This window comes from Ornithorhynchus anatinus, chromosome 16 (genome assembly GCF_004115215.2).
Source record: "Ornithorhynchus anatinus isolate Pmale09 chromosome 16, mOrnAna1.pri.v4, whole genome shotgun sequence".
Lineage (NCBI taxonomy): Eukaryota > Metazoa > Chordata > Mammalia > Monotremata > Ornithorhynchidae > Ornithorhynchus > Ornithorhynchus anatinus.
Window position 1 is genome coordinate 4,644,913 of NC_041743.1, and position 21,791 is coordinate 4,666,703.

Below are 21,791 nucleotides of genomic sequence, written 5' to 3' on the forward strand. Positions count from 1 at the left end.
GAGCGTGGCCTGGGTGGAAAGAACCCCGGCCCGGGAGTCGGAGGACCTGGGTTCTAACCCCGGCTCTGCCGCTCGCCTGTTCCGTGATCTTGAGGAAGTTGCTGAACTTCCTTGTGCCTCAGTTTCCCCAGCCGTAAAATGGGGATTCACCGCCTAGTCTCCCTCCTTCTTAAATGTCAGCCCCACGTGGGACCGGGATGTTTCCGAGCCTATAGACCCGTATCTACCCTAGTGCCCGGTACAGTCTTCGGTACTTAACAGACGCTGCTATTACTAATATTACCCTGATCGCCATTACTATCATCACTGTTCAACACGACTTCTTCTGGGTTGCGCCGACACGCCGGGCAAACGCGGTCGGCTTCGCGGCAAGGCTCGCTTTGTTTACCTTGGGCTCTCGGAGAACCGTATCCTAACAAGCCTGGGGGTTTCGCCTCCTGTACGGTCAAGCGGCGTGGCTCGGCGGAAAGAGCACGGGCTTGGGAGTCGGAGGTCACGAGTTCGAATCCCCGCTCTGCCACTCGTCAGCTGCGTGACCGCGGGCCAGTCACTTCACTTCTCTGGGCCTCGGTTACCTCGTCTGTAAAACGGGGCTAACGGTGAGCCTCACGTGGGACGACCCGATTACCCTGTATCCACCCCGGCGCTCAGAACGGTGCTCGGCACAGAGCCAGCGCTGAACAAATACGGCCACTGTTAAGGCAAATAACTCGTCCTAGAAGGGAATGCAAACGCAGTGACTGGGGAACAGAGCCGCTAAGAGTCAGAACAAGTACTTCGAGGACTAATTCACTCTGGCCCACCCATCCTTATCATCTGATGTGGTTTAACAGTGTTCTGTCTAGAGCCGATCTATGTGAAAACAATTTAAAATTCATTTTACTTTTAAAGTCACTTAAAAACACATAAAACCCTCCCTTTTGATACAGGGCGATTTTTTTTTTTTCCCTTCAAGTGGGAAAACATTCACATCAGGATTGATTTAAATTTCTCCCTTTTTAAATCATAAACAGTCCCGGGACAAGAAACGGTAGCTGTTATTGATTAAAAGTTCGTTTGCCTCGCTTATGCTGATGATTGATACTTGGAGGGCGAGAGGGGTGTTGTGTTTTGGCTAGAGGGAAGAGGTGGGGGAATTGGGTCACGTTACCTGCTTCTTTATGGCAATGTTGGTTTTGGAAGACAATTTGGATTTTGAAAAACAATCTTTCTTTTAAGGTTCAGTAGATGTTAGTTCGATCTTCTCTGTGTCTCTTAACGGGGCCGGGCGCCTCCCATTTCAGGAACTGCGGTGCACAGGGAAAGAAGCGAATGGGTTTTCCAAATGAGGGTTTAACGGCCTGTCGAGGGGAGTAGATCTCCACATTCGAGATCGCCCCTTCACCTCCCCTCGGCTGAGCCCCCTTTTCCTCCCTTTCCCTCTGCCCCTCCCTCTCTCCCCTCCCCTCAGCACCGTGCTCGTCCGCTCGTTTGTCTATATTTTCGTTACCCTATTTATTTTGTTAATGAGATGTCCATCCCCTTGATTCTATTTATCGCTATTGTTTTAACGAGTTGCACATCCCCTCGATTCTATTGACTGCTATCGCTCTTGTCTGTCCGTCTCCCCCGAGTAGAGTGTAAGCCCGGCAACGGGCAGGGACCGTCTCTACCTGCGGCCGATTTGTACATTCCGAGCGCTTAGTACAGTGCTCTGCACAGAGTAAGCGCTCAATAAATACTGTTGAATGAATGAACGAGTAAAGGAGTCTAGTCTGAGAGTGTGCTGCTGTACGCATCCTGAGAGCAGGGATGCGGGTAGGGTGGTCTCAGATCACCCTTGCGGACACCTGGCATTCAGTTAATGGCATTTACCGGGTGCTTACCGTGTGCAGAGCGTTGTGCGAAGCCGTGGGGATCCTGTACGCTATTTCAGGATCGGCGGACACACTCCCCGCTCACGGGGAGCGTACTGGAAGCCCCTCGTTCGTTCATTCGTTCACCAGTATTTATTGTGCACATGGTAAGCGCTCGATAAATACTACTGAACGAAAGAACGAACGAGGAGTTTACGGTCCAGAGGGGAGAAGGCACGCAAATAAATCACCGATGGCCTCTTGGAGGAGATGGGATTTGAAGGTGGGGAGAGTGGCGGTCTGTTATATATGGAGGGGGAGAGAGTTCCAGGTCGGAAGGAGGATGTGGGCACGGGGCCGGCGGCGAGACGGACGAGATGGAGGTTCGGTGATTAGGTTGGTATTAGCGGAGCGAAGTGTGCGGGCTGGGTTATTGTAGGAAATCAGAGAGGTGAGGCAGGAGGAGGCAAACTGATTGTGCGCTTTCATTCATTCATTCATTCAAAAGTATTTATCGAGCGCTTACTATGTGCAGAGCACTGTACTACGCGCTTGGAATGAACAAGCCGGCAACAGATAGAGAGAGCCCCTGCCCTTCGACGGGCTACGGTCTAATCGGGGGAGACGGGCAGACGAGAACGATGGCGACAAATAGAGTCGAGGGGAAGAACGTCTCGTAAGAACAACGGCGACTAAATGGAATCGAGGCGGTGTACATTTCATGAACAAAACCAATAGGGTAATGTAAATATAAACAGTCGAGCGGACGAGTACGGTGCCGAGGGGATGGGAAGGGAGAGGGGGAGGAGCGGAGGGAGATGGGGGGAGAAGAGGGTTAAGCTGCGGAGAGGTGAAGGGGGGGCGGGAGAGGGAGGAGAGGGAGAAGGGGAGCTTTATCGCGCGCTTTATCGCCAGTGGTCAGGAGTTTCGGTTTGATGTGGAGGTGGATGGGCAACCGCTGGAGGTTCTTGAGGAGCGGGGAGATGCGGGCCGAACTATTTTTCGAAAAACGACCCGGGCGGCAGAGTGAACTGTGGACCGAAGGGGGAGAAACGGGAGGCGGGGAGGTCAACGAGGAGACCGATGCAGTAATCAAGGCGGGATACGATAAGTGCTCGGATCAGCGTAGTGGCAGTTTGAACGGAGAAGAAAGGACGGACTTCAGCGGTGTCGTGAAGGTAGAGCTCGCAGGACTGAGGACCGCACAGACGTGTCGGGTGAGAGACGAGTCGAGGACGACACCGGGATCGTGGACGTGTGAGACGGGGAAGAGGGTGGCGCTGTCCCCGGTGAAGGGAAAGTCGGGAGGGGACTGGGTTCGGGAGGGAAGACGAGTGGTTCGGGACACGTTTCGTTCGAGGTGTCGACGTGACATCCGGGCAGAGATGCTCTGAAGTCAGGAAGGAATGGGAGACTGCAGACCTTCTCCTGAATCACCTGTATAGAGGTGGTAGTCGAAACCACGGGAGCGAATGAGTCCTCCAAGGGAATGGGTTGAGATGGGGAATAGAAGGGGACTCGGAACTGAACCTTGCGGGACTCCCACCGGAAGAGGGTGGAAGCGGAGGAAACCGAGAAGGAGGGGTCAAAGAGACGGGAGGAGAATCGGGAGAGGACGGTGTCGGTGAAGCCGGGGTCGGATCATGAGAAGCGGCGTGGCTCAGTGGAAAGAGCACGGGCTGGGGAGTCAGAGATCGTGGGTTCGAATCCCGGCTCTGCCACTTGTCAGCTGTGTGACTGTGGGCATGTCACTTCACTTCTCTGTGCCCCAGTTACCTCACCTGTAAAATGGGGATTAACCGTGAGCCTCACGTGGGGCAGCCCGATTACCCTGTGTCTACCCCAGCGCTTAGAACAGTGCTCTGCACATAGTAAGCGCTTAACAAATACCGACATTATTATAATGCTTCGGGGAGAAGGGGCTGGTCAACAGTATTCATTCGTCCAGTGGTATTTATTGAGCGCTTACTATGTGCAGAGCACTGTACCGAGCGCTTGAGCACTGTACTAAGGCAGCTGAGCGGTCAAGGGAGCTTAGGATAGAGTAAAGGCCTTTAGTAGACGCGAGCCCCACTCTCAAGGAGTTTATAATTTAGATCATCTCATCATCACATCCCCCACCTCCTAATCAGGTTGTTTTTGAGCGTCCACCATGGGAAGAGCACTCTCAAGGCATCTAGGAAAAGAATCCAACAGTTCAGTTTGAGAAATTAACCTATATGCGTCTTTCCCCCTGGCTGAAGTAAGCTAGGGCCCCATTTCAGAACAACAAATGAGTCAAGAGTGCATATTGGCGGCTCCTCAATTCCCACACAACATCGCCAGGATCGTCGGAATGTCTAGTTAGATACTTCATAACCCCCCTCTGAAAATCGCACTCTTCGTTCCGCTCCCTGGGTCTGCAGCAGTTGAGATGCTGTTTACCGTGAGCTCGCCGTGGGCGGGGAGCATGTCTGCTAGCTCTGCTGTACTGTACTCTCCCGAGTGCTTAGAACAGTGCTCTGCACGTAGTAAGAGCTCAATAAATACCACTGATCGATTACTGAGCACCTACCGCTCAGGTGAGGCGATACGCTGGATATCGTCCAATCTGTATGAGCGTATAAAATATATCCATATTATGGCAATATCCCTGGTGATTAGGTAAGTGGTTATTTCCAAAACTGTTACAATTTGGGCCAGGTAAGGATAAAAAAATACCGATTTTCATACCCTCTGGGGTAGGACAGACTGGCAAAATGTGTACGCAGCCTGGTAAATCTTTGAGACTATTTCTGCGGCTGATACGGGCTCGGACTCCTCCCCTCCGACGCAGTTTCCACTCACAGCTTGCCGAGAGCTTCCAGGAAATGGATTTCTCAAAATGTCATCAAACGGCGCATTCTTTCTACCCAGGATCTGGCCAGAAAAATGTCTCCCAACAGGCCGAAGGGAGGCTAGGCTCTTTTCTTTTTAATGGTATCTGCTAAGTGTTAACTATGTGTTAACACTGTTCTAAGCGATGGGGTGGGTACAAGTCAATCGGGATGGACACAGGCTGGCGGTCTAAGTCGAAGGGAGAACGGATATCCCCGTTTTCTTCAACTGAGGGACAGAGACGTGAAATGACTTGCCCACGGTCACACAGCGGACGAGTGGCGGGGTCAGGATTAGAACCCGGGTCCTTCAAACTCCCAGGCTTGTGCTTTCTCCACTGGGCCACTCTGCTTCTCAAGGCTGACTGCGAAATATACAGATACGCGGTCCTGTCTTTTGTGAGGCCCGGCCATTTCTTCGACACCGTGGGGTGACCGAAGGGCCCTTCTCTCCCGCCTGTCGCTACGGCGCTGCTCTCGGGGAGTTGGGCGTCGAGCCGGAAGGCCAGCCCTCCACGACACCGCCGACCCGCTTCCCAGTCAGACCGGACTGGTCTTGGGCCGCTTGGCCATCAGACCTGGAAGGGAGGCACCCGGTGGGGACCCGAGGAGAGGGTCTGATCTGAGGCATGAGGGAAAAATTTCCCCACAGAAAGAAACGTCCGTGTCCAAGTTGCAGATGTTCGTCTCAGCCCGGGCAGAGGACGGGGTTTGGCCCTCGGCTTGGATTTCCTTCATCACAGACGCTGCCAAGTTTCCCCATCCCGTCCCCGGTCTGAACGGAAAAAGTCGCTTCCTTCGGCGCGGTGAATTGGGATGGGGTCATGGGAAGAGGAAGGGGAAATTCAACCGGGACATTTTGTGGCTGGGGAAATCTACCCGCATCACTATACTAAATGTCTCGGGGTGGAAACGTTGTTCAGGTTGCCTCACTGGATGAATTGTTCTAGCCCCTGGCCCAGCGGGGATGGGAGAGCGATTGAACGACTAGCCCTACGATTCATTAATTACGGTATTTATTAAGCGCTTAACTATGTGCCAGGCACCGTACCGATTACTCCGTTTGTAAGTACTCTCCTGTTAGCTGGTAAGCACATATCTTTCAGCCTTCTTGCTGACCTCCCTGCCTCGATCCATCGTTTATTGAGCACTTACTGTGTGCAGAACACTGTACTAAGCACTTGGGAGAGTACAATACGACAGAGTTGGTGGAATCGTTCACTCCCCACAAGGAGCTAACAGTCCGGGGCGGGGAGGAGACGGACAGTAAGATGAATCACGAGTCTCTCCCTTCTGCAGTCTTTACCTCACTCTGCTGCCTGGTACGTTTTCCTTAAAAAATGCTCAGTTCGCCATCTCCCCACTCCTCATAAATCTCTAATAGTGGGCCATCCTTCTCCATATCAAACAGAAACTCCTTACCCTCGGCTTAGAGGCAGCGAGACTTCGCCCTCCTACCTTACCTCATTATCGATCTCCTACTACGACCCAACCTGCACACTTTGTTCCTCTAATGCCAGCTTGTTCACTGAATCTCGATCTCGTCTATCTTCCCGCTGACCCGAATCCTCCCTCTGGCTTGGAACGCCTTCCCCGTTCACATCCAACAGATCGCGGCTCTCTCCACCTTCAAAACCCTCCTAAAATCACGCCTCCCCCAAGAGGCCTTCTCTGATTAAGCCCCCTCTCCTTGCTTCTACGTCACCTACGCACTTGGGTCTGCACCTTCTAAGCACTTGATATTCACCCCACCTCCATCCGTACGTTCATATCCATCTGTAATTTATTGTCTGCCCCCTCCTTTAGTCAATCAGCTGTTCGTGGTCAGTGATCACGTCTACCGGGTCTATTGTCTTGTACTTGCCCAAGAGCTCGGTAAAGTGCTCGACGCACAATCAGTGCTCAAAAAGTTAATTTACCACTCACAGATGCCGCTGATTGACGAAGCTCCTTGTGGCGGGGAATGTGTCACTTCTTTCTTTTGTACTTTGTCTTCCAAGTGCTCAATACAGTGTCTCATACCCTGTAGGCTGTCACAAAATGCTATCCACTCTGTTATTACCACTATCGCTCGCTCAATCAATGGTATTTATTGGGTGCTTCCTGAGGGCAGAGCGGGGCCCTGAGCACCTGAAGAAAAGACAATTTATACGAGTCGGTAGACGCCAGTGACCGCCCACAAGGAGCGTAGACTCTACCGCTACTTGGCTCGAGTTCAAGGGCCCGAGATTTTCGAGATTGGTCTGCGAGGGAACCCAATCATAAATGTGTACGTAGTCCTTATAAATGGTAGACAGGGAAATAGGCTTATTTTTTCAAGTCAATGATTTCCAGGTGTCAAATTCAAGAAGACTGGGCTTTCTTTCAAAGGCTTTGGGTTGAGGTGAAATATAGGCTACTAAAATAGCCAGAGTGCTGGTTTAAAACCGGGCTTCCTGCTCGGTCATTTCTGAAAAAAAAATCAAACCGACTGCTCCACTGGAAAGGTGTGAGGTTGGAAGGTTGGAATTCTTCCTCGGTTTGTTTATATTAAATCTTCCCACAATTTCTGCCTTTTCAGGCCCCGGCTGGTTCTCGAAGAAGCAGCGCCTCAACACTGTGAAGGTTTCGGAATGTTTCCGGATCAGCTTGAAATTAAAATTCCAACATTTTCTCTGGAGAATTTTTAGTCCAAAGCTTGTCTGTGAAGAGCCTTGGCTAGATCAGAATATCACTCCCACTACTCCAATTTCAGCCTTCCATTGGAGAAGCTCAAACAATGTCACTGCTTTGAACCAACTGACAGATTAGCTACTAAATTAGTTCCCCACCTTAATCCCTTGGAAGGCAAGGATCACGTTGTGCCTTACTTCTGAACAATGATGATAATAATAATGTTTGTTAAGCACTTACTATGTGTCAAGTACTGTTCTATGTGTCAAGTAGACACAACCCAATCAAGTCCCAGTCCTACCTGGGGCTCACAATCTTAGTCTCCATTTTACAAATGAGGTAACCGAGGCACAGAGAAGAGAAGTGACTTGCCAAAGGTCCCAGAGCAGATAAGTGGCGAAGCCGGGATTAGAACCCCGGCCCTTCTGACTCCCAGGTCCGCGCTCTATCCACTAGGCCGTGCTGCTTCCGTATGCCTACGAGAGATGATCCATAAATACTCTCGATGACTACCGCTATTTAACAGATTTGGCAAACTGAGGTAAGAGAGATCATCCGTCTCCCCAAATATCGCCCGGGCCGACGGAGCTGGAAGAAATCCTCCATCCACACTAGACAGTGAGGTCCTGGACGTCTGGGACTAATCGGTCGTTAGTATTCATCGAATACTTACTCCGTACTAGGCACTCTACAGAGCAACTGGGAGAGTAGAATACATCAGAGTCGGTAGTCACGTTCCCCGCCCGCAAAGAGCTTCCAGTCTAAAGAGCCCTCAGGGCATAAGAGATAGATGCACTTTCCATTTTGAACAAATCCAGATACCTGGGTCCACATGGCTAGTGAGCCTGGCACCCTCCTCGTATTCAGGGAAGAGAAGAGCCGGTACGTGAAACCGTACCTTCTGGGCCCTGGGCCTTCCTATCCAGGAAAACAGAGACGGTGACGACTCTGATATTCGAATGGGATGTTTGAGAACAGTTCCGCAGAAGGACGGAATTAAGCGCTTGGAAGACAAAGTGCAAAATTAAGAAGTGGCACGTTCCCTGCCCCCAGGGAGTTTAATCAATCAACTCATCAAGCGGTGGTATTTATTGAGTGCTCCGAGTGTGCGGAGGACTGTACTGAATAGAAGTTAGCTCTGTACCCCCAGCCCACACTAATCCTCTCACCATCACGGTAAGCTCGTTCAAGAGAGAGGCGAGAGGAAGTGAGCCTATCAGGGAACAGATTCTTACGTTTTCTCTTGTCGAAGCTCACTCCGCATCAAGGAGAAACGGGACGCCGACGAGTCCACTAGCTGCTTCAGTCCCTGCAACTCAGTGCGCTGAAAATCAGCACTGTTGATGGAGGGAAAACTTGGTATTTCTCTTCCTCCCCTTTGTCCTCCTCCAAAACCCTTTGTTTGGGAAGGGTTGGCCCTGGGAATGGTTCGGCATTCCTAGAAGCGTCCTTTCCCGCTTTGACGGAGGATCCGTCCATTTAAACAGGTGGTGGGAGGAGTGTGGGAGCGGAGAGAGCACTCAAATGGCCCGACATCGATATCCGCCCTTTCATCCCTCTATCATAATATGTGGATTTATCTAAAGCTTCCGATACGGCATACACCGCGTTAAGTGCCGGACTGGCTTTTGAATAATCACCGTTCCCTCCGGCCGGAGAGCAGCGGAAGTCTTCGAATGGTGCTACGAACTCGGTGCCTTTTCATAATCTCCTCGTTGACTGACGGAGAAGCTCACACTCCATTAGGCACCCGAGGGCTAATCCATCCCTATCTCGAATGCCACAGAGACTCAGGCCGCCCCCACGCGCACCTTCCCTTCCTTCAGAGAACCCCACGCCGTCACTGATCTAAACTGCTCGACACAACTCCGCACGAAATCGGAGACGGGCAAAGCTCTTCCCGCCCCGTGTCTTCCCGCAACAGGGAAAGGGAAGCTAAATGAGTGTTCCAAACAGTCACGGCAGAATCGGGACCTCCAGGGAGGAATCCGGGTTCACACTCTTCCCTTGGTCACTCAACATGAGGGCCTGACCCTGCCCCAAGAAGACAGCCACGCTTTCTGGTGCCTTGGCCCGAGCCCTGGTCTTCTTTACCAGATCTTTGGAGGGGTGGTCCCTCTTTAAAGTTGTGACCATGACTAATTTCCACCTGTGTATTCTCTCCCGGGGCTTAGCACGGAGCTCCCTACATACCTACTACCGCTATATCAGATCAGGGACTACAAAGCTTTGACCTAAGAAAAGTAAGAAAAGAATGCATATTTTCCAGTGGTTCAATCAACCAGTCGGTGGAACCGACTGAGTGCTAAACACCGAGCTAAGTGTTTGGGAGAGTACCTCAGAAGCTTGGTGTCTGGGACGGTACCTCAGTACCCCGACACGCATTTCTTGGCCTGGTTACAGTCTTACGGGGGAGTTGGACGAAGTTGATTTAGAGATACCGCAGGTCGGAGGAAGAACGAAGATAGCGCAGGCCCATCTGGACGAAAGATCTGAACAAAGAACGGAACGCGGCTCTGGAAAGATGGTAGGGGAGCCCAACGAACGCCCCCCGCCGGGGCCCCCGCCTCCTTTAACTCGGGCCCGTGCTCATTTCCCACAGAGTGGGGCTGTGAAGCCGTGGGTGTTCCAGGAGCACAACAGTCACTGACTGTGGAGCCAGAGCCCATGTGACAGGTGTTGCAGCAAACAGGAAACATACGACAGAGGCTTCTAATAACTGTGTAATTTTAAGAGACAGATCAAGAAGACACGATCACCGGATGGGGAACAGATGGCTTTCATCTGACTTTACCGCAACACACGGCTAGAAGGATAAACGGACCTCGTTCTGGTCTTAAAGAACGAGCGATTGCTGCGTGCGTCCCGAGGTCTCAAAAAATAAAATAAAATAAATCATCACGCCACGATGTCCGAAGCAGAGGACCCGGGGTCCCAGAGGACCCAGCCATTACGTTTGACTTGGAGCTTATCGTTCCGGTTTGCCCAGTGACTTTATTGCCAAGTCATAATGAGGGAAAGGGGGAAGAGGAAAGGTGTTGGGAGACGGGATAGTGATTCTCAGGACTCCAAGAGGCGGGGGCTAGGGGGCCGGGAGCTTAGAAGGAGGATTCCAAGTAACTGGAAAGAAGAAAGGGCCAGATATTACGGAACACTCTCACTGACTTCTATTAGAGGGTGAAGACGAACCCCAAATTAGGTTGTCCACTTCTCTCCCACCTTCTTCCCTCTCTTCCACTTTGTGCCGGCGTAGGGAATATGTGGTTGATTGGGATCCAGGCAGCCGGTCCCGCTTGAAGATAGGAGGTTGAGAATGGGATATTAGGACAGGATCGGGGGATGATCCATACGTAACTCCTTTAGCCCAACCCCTCCTGGACCTAAGTTTCAGAATAGCAGCTACCTACCGGCCAGTCTCGTTTCCTCGTTTCCCTTCCGGAAAGCGCCTGGTTTAAGCCAAACTCAATTTGGCTTCGACTGCTTCAAAGCCTAGACCCTCCCTGCTTAGAGGGAGGGAGGAATATGACACCTGGAATAGATTCCAGTGAGTTTGACCACCACCTTGATCTTCGGCCAGGAGCCGGTCTAAACGTTTGGGAAATGGAACTTGGTGGGAGAAGCGGGCGTTGACTTTCGCTCCCCTAGAAAGAGCTCCCTGCTTCACGGGTACATCTCCTCCAAGAGGCCTTCCCTGACTAAGCCCTCATTTCCTTTTCTCCCACTCCCTTCTGTGTCACCTCGACTCGCTCCCTTTATTCACCCCCACCCCCGACCCCACAGCACTTACGTACATGTCCGTGTTCGATTCACTTATGTTAATGTCTGTCTCCCCCTCTAGTCCGTAAGCTCGTTGTGGGCAGGGGACGGGTTATACGGTTTTGTCGAACTCTCCCAGGCACTTAGCACAGTGCTCTGCACACAGTAAGTGCTCAATAAAGGTGACTGATTGACCGATAGATGGGCCACTTCTCTGACGGTGTCCATCGGGAGTTCTAGGTGCTGCTCACTTGCAAGTTTGATGAGTGTTGTCGGGGAGGAGGGAGATGGGACAGGGAAAGAAAAAAGTAGTTTTGTTAAACTTTACTAAACTTTCAAAGGGAAGATATACGCTCCATTCTCTTCCAAATCCCATAACGACAACAATAATAATGGTAACTGTACTCGTTAAGTACTTTTTCTAAGCACCGAGATAGACAGGAAAATTAGATTGGACACTTCCCCTGACCCATATAGGGATCCAGCTAATTAGGAGATTTTTCATTCTGTGGAACCTCGAGATTCCCATGAAGATTAGTTACCTGTTGTGTGACCTCGACCGTGTCATTTTAACTTTTCGAGCCTCAATTTCCTCATCTGTAAAATGAGGATTAGATCCTACTTCCCCCTACTTAGAATGTGAGCCCCAGGTGGGACAAGGACTGGGTTCAACCTGATTACCTTGTATCTACCCCAGCACTTAATAAACTGCCTGGCACATAGTAAGCACCTAACACGTACCATTAAAAAAATGGAATTTTAAGCATCTTCATCCGGTGGGGCTTAATACCGATTTAAGAGCTTCTACTGGGTACTGTTAGAATGTCGGTTTCTAGTGGAACATTCTAGTGGTAGGAATGATATTTACTGAGCTCCTACTGACAGACCTTGGGGAGAAGCAAGATAGATATTCCCTACCCACCAGGGCTTCTGATGTGAAGTGCCTCAGGCACCTCCTGAGTCCTCCCGGATTTCATCTCTGTTAAGGAGGGCCGAAATCTGAGTCTCATGGTAGAAACTACATTGAATAGCTTTCTCAACCCCAAATCCCTTTGCAGGATTGTTAATTTGACATCGCCTAGGTACCTCTGAGCTCATGCTTTTTGAGATAAACACAGGGATGAACATAATTTGCATTTATGACTAGGGCCACCAGAGAAAATAACTATTCTCAGGGAACTAAATAATAGACTACGAAGAATATTAACATATTTACTGAATGCTGGGTGAGATTTCACAGAGAGCCATATATTTAAGTGCGATAATCTGGAAATCACGAATTGGAGCCCCGGATCGGTTTAGGAGTTAGTTGAAATTCCATGCTTTTGGCTGCTTTTGGGATTCGGGTGACATTTTGAATTTTTTTTATGGTATTTGTTAAAAGCTTACTGTGCGTCAGGCGCCGTACTAAACACTGGGGTAGATACAAGCTAATCGGGTTGGACGCAGTCCATGTCCCACAGTGGGGCTCGTGGTCTTAATCCCCATTTTACAGATGAGGTAACTGAGGCACAGAGAAATTGAGTGACTTTCCCAAGGTCACACAGCAGACAAGCGGCGGAGCTGGGATTAGAACCGAGGTCCTCTGTCTCCCAGGCCCATATTCTATCCACTAGGCCACACTGCTTCTCAAGTTACAATCTACAATGTATGTGCAGAAGTGTCAAATGTTGGCGGACGGCTAAAGTCAAAGCCATGGTCTAATTTGACTCCTGGAAGGACTTGGAGTCCCACGGTAAACACTGAAGTAACTTTCCCAGACAAATTTAGCACACAGTCAACACTTCAATACCACCGTTATTATGATCATTATTATCATCATCACTATCGAACGCTTACTGTGTGCAGAGCACTGTATGAAGTGCTCGGGGGAGTACAATATAATAATAAAACAGACACAGTCCCTGCACACAATGAGCTTACAGTCTAGAGGGGGAGTCAGACATTAATATACTTAAATAAAATCACAGATATTTACAGACATAAATTACAAAATTACAGACATAAGTGCTGTACCCCTGAAAAGGATCGTGGTGAAAATCCACGGCATCCAGAGAGTTCTGCCAGGGGATCAACACATTCTCCCTCCTCGTCCCTGTTTGCCCGGGCATCATTTCTGATGTGTGAGGTCCTTTCAGACTTCTAACCGCTGCCCCAACAATCGATCAGTCGATCAATCCTATTTGTTGAGTGCTTTCCGTGTGCAGAGTACTGTATTGAGCGCTTGGGAGACTCCCAGTACGACGGAGTCGGTAGACACGCTCCCCGCCCGTAACGAGTTTAGTCTAGGGGGGGCCTACGGAGTGCGGCTGCCCCTCCGCCATCCCGTCACCACCCCCGATGACCTCCCTCGCTTACGGTCTGAAGGCGGACCCGAGGGTGGCTGGGTTCACTGGACACGAGTCCCATCGGTCATTCACCTACCTTAGTGCTCAGTACAGTGTTTGGCACTTAGTAAGCACTTAACTTACTGGTACCGGATTAGTAGTAACAAATACTACCGTTACTACGATAATAATGCAAGATTAATAATAATACTTGTGGTATTTATAAAGTGTTGACTGGGTGCCAGGCACCGTATACTAAATGCCGGGGTGGGTACGAGCAAATCGGGTTGGACACCGTCCCTGTCCCACAAGAGGCTCATAGTCTAAATCCCCACTTTAACAGACGACGTAACTGAGGCACAGAGAAGGTAAGTGACTGGCTCAAGGTCCCACAGCAGACAAGGATGGAGCCGGGATTAGAACCCAGGTCTTTCCGACTCCCAGGTCCTTGCCCTATCCACTACGCCACGCTGCTTCTCATTATTGATAGTATTATTACTATTATATTATTATTATTATCCATGTCCCATGAAAACGGCGCAGCTCCGGTAGACCTCCACCCCGGTAGGCATCTGATGGCACCCTTGCTTAGTACTGTACTGAGCGCTTGGGAGAGTCCAATACGCCGGAGTATTAGGGTCGGAATGTTTTGGAAGGAGAAGGATGCGACCACTGATCCCTGGTCATAATAAAAAGACCATGGGAAAATGGGGGAAAACAGAGGCTCAAAAAGAAGCAGGGTTGGAGGCTTCTTCAACGGTCCCCTGGGAAAGGGATACCCGGTGAGTGGAATCCGGGATTATCGCTCCCTTTACTGTTTGCATCTGATGGGTACGTTGGCCCCCCCCTCCCCCCCCCCCCCCAGGGAAGGAGTGGAAATAGAGAAGCCTGGAATGGACAGCCGATATGAGATTTTCTCTGCTTCAGCTCCCTGGGAGAGGCAGCAGATAATAATAATAATAATGTCGGTATTTGTTAAGCGCTTACTATTTGCAGAGCACCGTTCTAAGCGCTGGGGTAGATACAGGAATAATCGGGTTGTCCCATGTGGGGCTCACAGTCTTAATCCCCATTTTACAGATGAGGGAACTGAGGCCCAGAGAAATGAAGTGACTCGCCCACAGTCACACAGCTGACAAGTGGCAGAGCCGGGATTCGAACCCATGACCTCTGACTCCCAAGCCCGGGCTGAGCCACGCCGCTTCCCTATAGCCCCTCAGAACGTTCCGTCACCTTGAAAATCACCTTTGGATTTTCCCATCGTCCACTTTCCCTAGCTGGCCAGTCTGGAGCGGCTGGGAAGCGGGGCAGAAGGTTTTTTCATTTAAACCAGACCCCGGGGCCTCTGACCCGGTGACCAGGTCACAGATGCAATAGTTAGGTTTGACCAAGAGGAGAAATTCCTGCACTGGCAGAAAAGATGATAAAGACCGAGGGCTACCTGCTGGGGCTAATCAGATCAAGGACCAAAGTCCTCGTCTCGCACCCTGACCTCTTCCAAACCCGAGCTTCACGGGACCCAAAGGGAAACTGCTGGAAGAGGGGGGCTCTCTTTCTGGGACCGCGCCAACCTCCGGGGGACAGATGCCAATCCCCGCAGCCTCCCATCGTCACCGCTGTGTCTCAGCAGAGAGAGCGCGGAGATCCTGAGTCGAACTGCAAACCAGAAGGAAGTTCTGAACGCAAAACCAAGTCATCACTTGCTGGGAGGAAAGACTCCCTGTCTGGGAAGAACAGACCGGGAAACAAGGGTGAGATTGTTCAATCCTGAACTACCTTTCAGGGTGGCCATTCTTCGGGGTTTAGGCTGGATAGTCCATATCTTCAGCCGGTCAGTCCCCTGACTGGTCTCGGATTTGCAGCTAGGAGAGGGTGGCCACGGTAAGATCTACAGGTTGCCCGTCAGGCTGGGATAGGTGGCCACCTGGTACGTTTGTGGGTCTCCAACTTCCGGCCGGAAAGTACGCAAACCGGCAAGAAGATGACCCCATTAGGTGGCTCCCCTCCTCCTGGGTGGAAAGAGGAGGAGATGGTAATCCAGGAGCCAGAAACCAGGCCTGAGACATCCCCCTCCTTCTCTGGGGGCTGCTCGAGACAATTGACGAATCAGCGGTATTTACCGAGTGCTTACCGTGGGAGAGAACACTGGGAGAACCCTTGGGAGAGGACAATCGCCTCCACGGTTTCTTCCTTCGCTCCCGTGCGGGAGCCGCCGAGCGCTCCTGGCTGTAATCTGGAAATCAGGCCGACCTCATCCACCTCAAGTTCATCCCCGTGGGCTTCAGCGCCGCCCGGCAAAATCATTTCTCCGTCCTCATCGACGCCCGCTCGGCACGGAGTGAGCGCTCGATAAGTACGACTGATTGGCCGACTGACTGAGCGATACAATCCAAAAGGGTTGGTAGACACGATCCCTGCCCACGAGAAGTTGACCGCCGGCATGATTTGTGGGCATGTGATTGCGGCCATATCAACAAAACAGTGCTCATCTTTCCTTTTGGAAGAAAGAGCACTTTCCCTCCTATCATCTCTCACCTCTGGGTGTCTCCTAATTCCCCCCTCTTTCTCTCCCAGTGCTCCAGCCCTTAACCAGATACTTCCATCTTTCTCTAATTCTGGTTCCACTCCTACCCAAACCAGTGCAGGTACTGTTAACGATTTTAATACTGACAAGAACTGTGGCATCTGTTAAACGCCGTACTCAGTTCTGAGGCCGATACAGTATAAGCAGATGGGACCCAGTCCCTGTCCCACGCACAGTCTCAGAGGGAGAGGGAACGGGCATTTTATCCCCATTTTACAGATCCGAGGCAACAAAGGCAGAGAAGTTGAGTTACCAGGCCAAGGTCAAACAGAAGTCAAGTGACGGATCTGGGATCACCATCCGTGTCTTCTGACTCCAAGGCCCTTGCTCTTCCCGCTGGACCGCGGTGCCTCTGATGGAACGGAAAAGAAAAGAGCCTAAATTCTGTTTGAAGAGGCGGAACAGGACTTCGGAACTGAATGGTTCTTCTGCCGGTCCTTCTCCCCCAGCCTCTGCCTCCTCTCGCAAGCTGAGCTGAGACAGGCTGAAAAAGAAGTTCAAGAAGAGATGTCCAGGAAAAGCGTTCTCAAATCCAGAAGGGGAGCCTGGCCCCCGCTTTGGAAGTCACCTTGCTGACTTTGAAAAAGACTAACCACCGGTCTTGGGAGTCGATCCAGATCGGGGCCTGCCTTCCCCAGGCATTTCCATTCCGATCTTACAGACCCAGAAGACTTTCCCACTCGTCCCATAAATGTTTTCTGTTTCATTAGGCTTCAGAAGATTCCAGCGGCGGGCCTCCTCTTACCGCACCTTCTCCAAATCTCTACATGGGGGAGGGGAGGTGGCTGCTGTGGGAATTGCAAGGTTAAACCCGCGCTCGCTCGGAGCGGAGCTACAAATCGGGGGGCGCTAACGGCCTCCAAGTTCATGCAACTTCCATTTGGTTCCTGACTAGTTTTCCCTGGGTTTGGCTCAAACGTCGACCCAAGGAGGGGAAGACAGAGCCGTCAAAAAGGGACACGTTCCTTCGGCTCGATGGCCAAGGCTTGTTCGATTTATGAGCATCGATGACACGACTGGTGCTCTGAGATGGGACTGAAGAGGTATGTGTGGGAGACAGAGAGAGAGAGAGAGAAAACACAAGAGGGAGAGAGAGGAGGCACTGGAGAATTTAGTTCTTGGTCAAGGAAGAAGGGCTCCACAGTTTCGACCACCTGATCCGGAAATGAAAGGGAAAGAGGGCGCCGAGGCAGGACGAGGGGAGAGAAAAAGCCTCTCGCCTCAGGAAGTGGTCACTGTTAGCGAGAAGAACCCCCCCAACGGCCGGCAAAGGTAGCCAACGTTCACGACAGGGGCTTCTCTCCCGCTAACATCAAAACTCCAGAGCACAGAACAGTGAACCTGGGAATCAGAGAGAAAAGAGAAAGGTTGTGGGGCGTCACTTTTCATTTTGTTTTGCCCACACGGTTAAAGACGTCCATACAGGTGAAGGACATTCGTCTTCAGCTGATCCATAGGAGAGCTGCTTGGTATGGACAGAATGAAAGGGGATATAAAACCCTCAGGACCTGCCCATAAAACAGCAGGCGGAGTAATTGGCAGTTCTCCGTTTACTATGTAACTTAAGGAGGAGCTATCCTGATCTCCGAATAGCCAAGTGGCTTTTATGAAAGAGGCTAATAGGAGGTGAAGTTGGGGGATGCGAGGAATTTTAAAAGGCCTTTTAGATTCATTTTCAGGTTTGAGCTCCTCCTAGCCAAAGATCATCTTGATTGGGCGGGTTTTTCTGCCGGTACTCCTTAAGCACTCATTCTGTGCCAGGACCGTACTACGCACGGGGACGTAAAGATAGAAGATAATCCAGTCGGGGACAGTCCCTGTCCGACATGGGCCTCACGCACTAAGGTGGAGAGAGAGATTCTAATCCCCATTTAACGGATGATGGAACTGAGGCACGGAGAAGTTAAGCGATGTGCCCAAGGTCACATGGCAGGCAAACGGCAGAGTGGGATTAGGATACATGTCCTTTGATTTCCAGGCCCGAGCTCGTTCCATTAGGCCACACTGCTCCCCTTACTGTTTCTCTGGGACAGAGCATTAATTCTGAAGCGGGATATAGAAGAGGAGAACTAGGACGCAAACTGAATCGTATCCTCTGGCGGGAAATGTCAAAGAAAAGTCCCAGAAGCCTGATCCAGCCACCTCTTCGCTGGGGCGACTGGCTCTGGGGATATCAAGCGGAACCTACCAAAGAGAACACCAAAATGTTATGTGAGTTAATAGCTTCGGTCCTCTTCCCACCCCGTTACACTCCCTTGGGGCTGCCCACTCAGAAATAGAAATTGCCCATAAGGTGGTAAGTGAGGAGAGAGGAAGAGAAGCAAGAGTTTGGATAATCTACAGAATGATCATTAATTGCCGAGCAATCGCTTGTATCCCGAGGTAACTGAGGCCCCGAGATTGAGAGGACTTGCCGGTGTTCAGATGGACATCAAGGGATGGAAACTGAGGCCCAGAGAGATTAAGTGGAGCTGTCCGTGACCACACAGTCACAAACAGGAGCTCGGGTCTCGGTCTAACCCTGGCTGGGAGGGCAGCTGATGATACCGAGGGGCCAAACTTACTCTTACTTATCTCTTGCATCTAAAAGGTTTCCCCAACTTTAGAGGACAAAGAGCCACAGTTTGGCAGATCTGATGTGAAATATTCAACGCCGTTTGCTTTTCTTACCTCTGCTAGCATGATGGCATCACTAAGTCAGCACCCCTACCCACCAGTGAGACGTAGAATGGCCTCGTGGAATAAGCACGAGCCTGGAAGCCAGGGCACCTGGGATCTAACCCCAGCTCTGCCACTTACCTACCGGGCGATTCGGGTGAGTTGCTTAACTTCGATATCTCACTTTCCACATCTGTAAAATGGAGATTAAATACTTCTTCTCCCTGCCCTGTCCGGTACAGGAATTGCGTCCGATTCGATTATTTCATATCCGCTACAGTGTTTAGTACAGATTTTGGTGCATAGTAAACACTTCAAAAACTCCACAGTTATTATTATCATTGCCGTCAGTATTAATCCCGCAAGCTACCCTGAGAGAGACAGAGCCACCAAATATCTTCTCCCCGTCCGAGAAAGGATAAGACCTGGGGAAGGTGAGACACCATATTCCCAAGCATTAGGGATGATACTTGACACTTGCTAAGGACTCATCAAGTACCACAATTACTATAAGCCACAGCTCGATATGCATCAAGGTTTGGAGGGCATCTCCTAATACCCTCAGTTCACCCTTGAAATGTCCCAAATCCCCAAACTTCTAATTTAACTTTAGTTTCAGCCATGAATGTTTTGTTCCCACGACTTTGAAACGCACCATTACCCCAGTACACACCCAGAAGGACTGCAACAATAGCGACAGAGAAGCACCGTGGCCTAGCGGCAAGAGCACGGGCTGGGGAATCAGGGGATGTGGGTTCTAATCACGGTTCTGCCTCTTGTTTGCTGTGTCACCTTGGGCAAGTCACTTCACTTCTCTGGGCCTCAGTTACCTCATCTGTAAAATGGGGATTGAGACCGTGAGCCCCACGTGGGACGAGGACTTTGTCCAACCTGATTATGCCGTATCTACCCCAGCACTTAAAACGGTGCTTGGTACATAGTAAGCGCTTAACGGATACCGTGACGATTAATTATTATCATTACTATTATAGTGGCAGAAGGCACTAAGGAGTCCAAGTATTTTAGTGTAGGAGGACTATCAGAAAGGCTTTGAGGGCATTTGAAATATGAACATTCCCTCTCCCATTTCCCAAGGCCAATTCCAAAACAGATTTTATCATAAAACTATGGTTGAATTATAGTTATCACAGTAAAACTGTAGCCAACCAGATCCTCATTAAAGTGCATTATGGTAAATCGATAGTAAATCTGTCTCAATAACCATAGTAACGCTCCTGGCAGAGTTATGAGACTCCCGCTATTATCGTTCAGATGTGCCGAACTACGGTTTATCTTACTGAAGAACTGGATCGGGTTTCAGTTACAATTAAAGGATTTGGGGGCCGGGGTTGGGAGGGGGGCAGAAACACAACATTTAGCGCGGTCTGATTTCAACCAGGTCCGAAGAGAAGTGTGAGATTTAATAGAGACGGTTGATGAGAACTTTTTTATTCACGGACATAAGTCAACACTGCTAAAAGGCTCCCATGCCAAGAAAAAAAAAGGTTAAGCGAAGGAATTTGGATGGAGAGTCAAATTAAAGCGGAACTAAGAACTTAACATGTGTTTCATAGAGATCACAGTTGGACTAGGAATAATTCGATATTCAAGAATACACAAGACCGAGGATGGTTCGAACTAAATACATAAGTAAGGTTAACAGGAACAAACTGGGGTGATGGGGCTGGAGATGGGGTGTCTCACATTTCAGAAAATGCTGGTCAGCCGATCCATTTCTCTAATCCTGTCTCAGTGTCATGATTCTTCATCTGCTGTCATTTTTCCACGGTGAAGCTTTCCCCGTTTCTTTCCCAAAGGGTATTGGTGGAGTTTATCTAGAGCGTAAACACTCTGTGGACGTGGATCTTGTCTACCCAGCGTTTAGAATAGTGCTTGGTACATAGTAAGCACTCAACAAATCCCATAATCATTATTATTATTACCAACCGTATAATATTATCCCAAACGTTTAGTCCAGTGATCTGCACAGAGTCAGTGCTCAATAAAGAGCACTGATTGATTGATTTCAGGTCTGGATTATCCCATCGTAGTCAATTGCTTTGAATGGGCGTTACAACCCCCCCGGCACCGTGTAATAAGAACAAGGACAGGCTAATTGGGCTGAATCCAGTCGCAATGTAATTGGTGGGGAAAGACCTCATCAGGGACCGCGGAACCAGAGGACCCGACAGAGAATGGGCAAGAAGATCGCCACCTCAGGTTAAAAAAACAAAACACTTCTTTACGGCTGAGAATGGTTCAGCTAACCTTGTATGTGTTTTCCTGATCCTGACTCTCTGGATTCTCTGGTTTAGATCAGAAGCAGAAGCAGAGTGCTATTCCCAAAAGATCTGCTGGCCCGAAGATGCTTTTGGTCCAGACTGTGGGAAACCTGGTCTGAACCTAACTGGTCCAACGTACTGGACAGTACAAACTCCTCCCGCTGCTGGCCAAATGGGCACACCAACACCCGTGCACGGCACGAGTCTGCGCCAGACGTGGATTAGTTCCTCAGTCGCTGTTTTCCTTTGCAATTTCCTAGACTGGTAAGGAGTCAATAATTTATCATCATAATGGGGATTTTCTGGCTGAAGGAAGTCAAATGAAATTGCTATTAACATCTGGCTGAGCCCAGAAATCAATACAAAGCTGTGGATGGCTGGCTTTTCTAATTACCCCCAGATGAATGGCAGCCGTGTCAGCGGAGACGTGGAAATATCAGACTTCCAGTGCTAGCTGTTAATGCCCTATTTGTTCAGTCACATTATCTGGGGCTGGAGCAAAATGCAGAAGGCAGAGCCTCGGTAAGGAGGGGAAGTTGCTAAATGGCTCGCTTGCCTCGGAAAGTATAGAAGAACAGAATCCTCGGGGTGGGAAGGGACTCGAATTCATCTCCACGCAAGCCAGCCGAGCGGAAAAGGAGGTCCACACACTCGCTCGGTAACTCATTCGGGCTTTATACTTCTGCCTAACCTCAATCGCTTATGCTGCGGTCAAAAATCTCAGTGCTTCTTTCGACCACTACAGAGGTGGAGACCAGCTAGTCACCCTCCCTTCACATTCAAGGATCACAACTGAATCATCCCGAGCCCTCTCTTCTCTGAGTAGAATAAATCCAAGTTCC

At 50.2% G+C, this 21,791-nt stretch overlaps 1 long non-coding RNA gene across 1 annotated transcript in view; it reads right to left on the minus strand.

The window, feature by feature from the left end:
• Positions 1-550: 550 nt before the first annotated feature.
• Positions 551-21,791, minus strand: part of LOC120638886 — a 49,612-nt gene continuing 28,371 nt past the window's right edge. The window contains exons 2-3 of the long non-coding RNA XR_005660916.1: positions 1,151-1,286; positions 551-580 (exon numbers count right to left, since the gene is read on the minus strand). This is a non-coding gene — a long non-coding RNA (uncharacterized LOC120638886). The remainder of the gene's footprint in view (positions 581-1,150; positions 1,287-21,791) is intronic.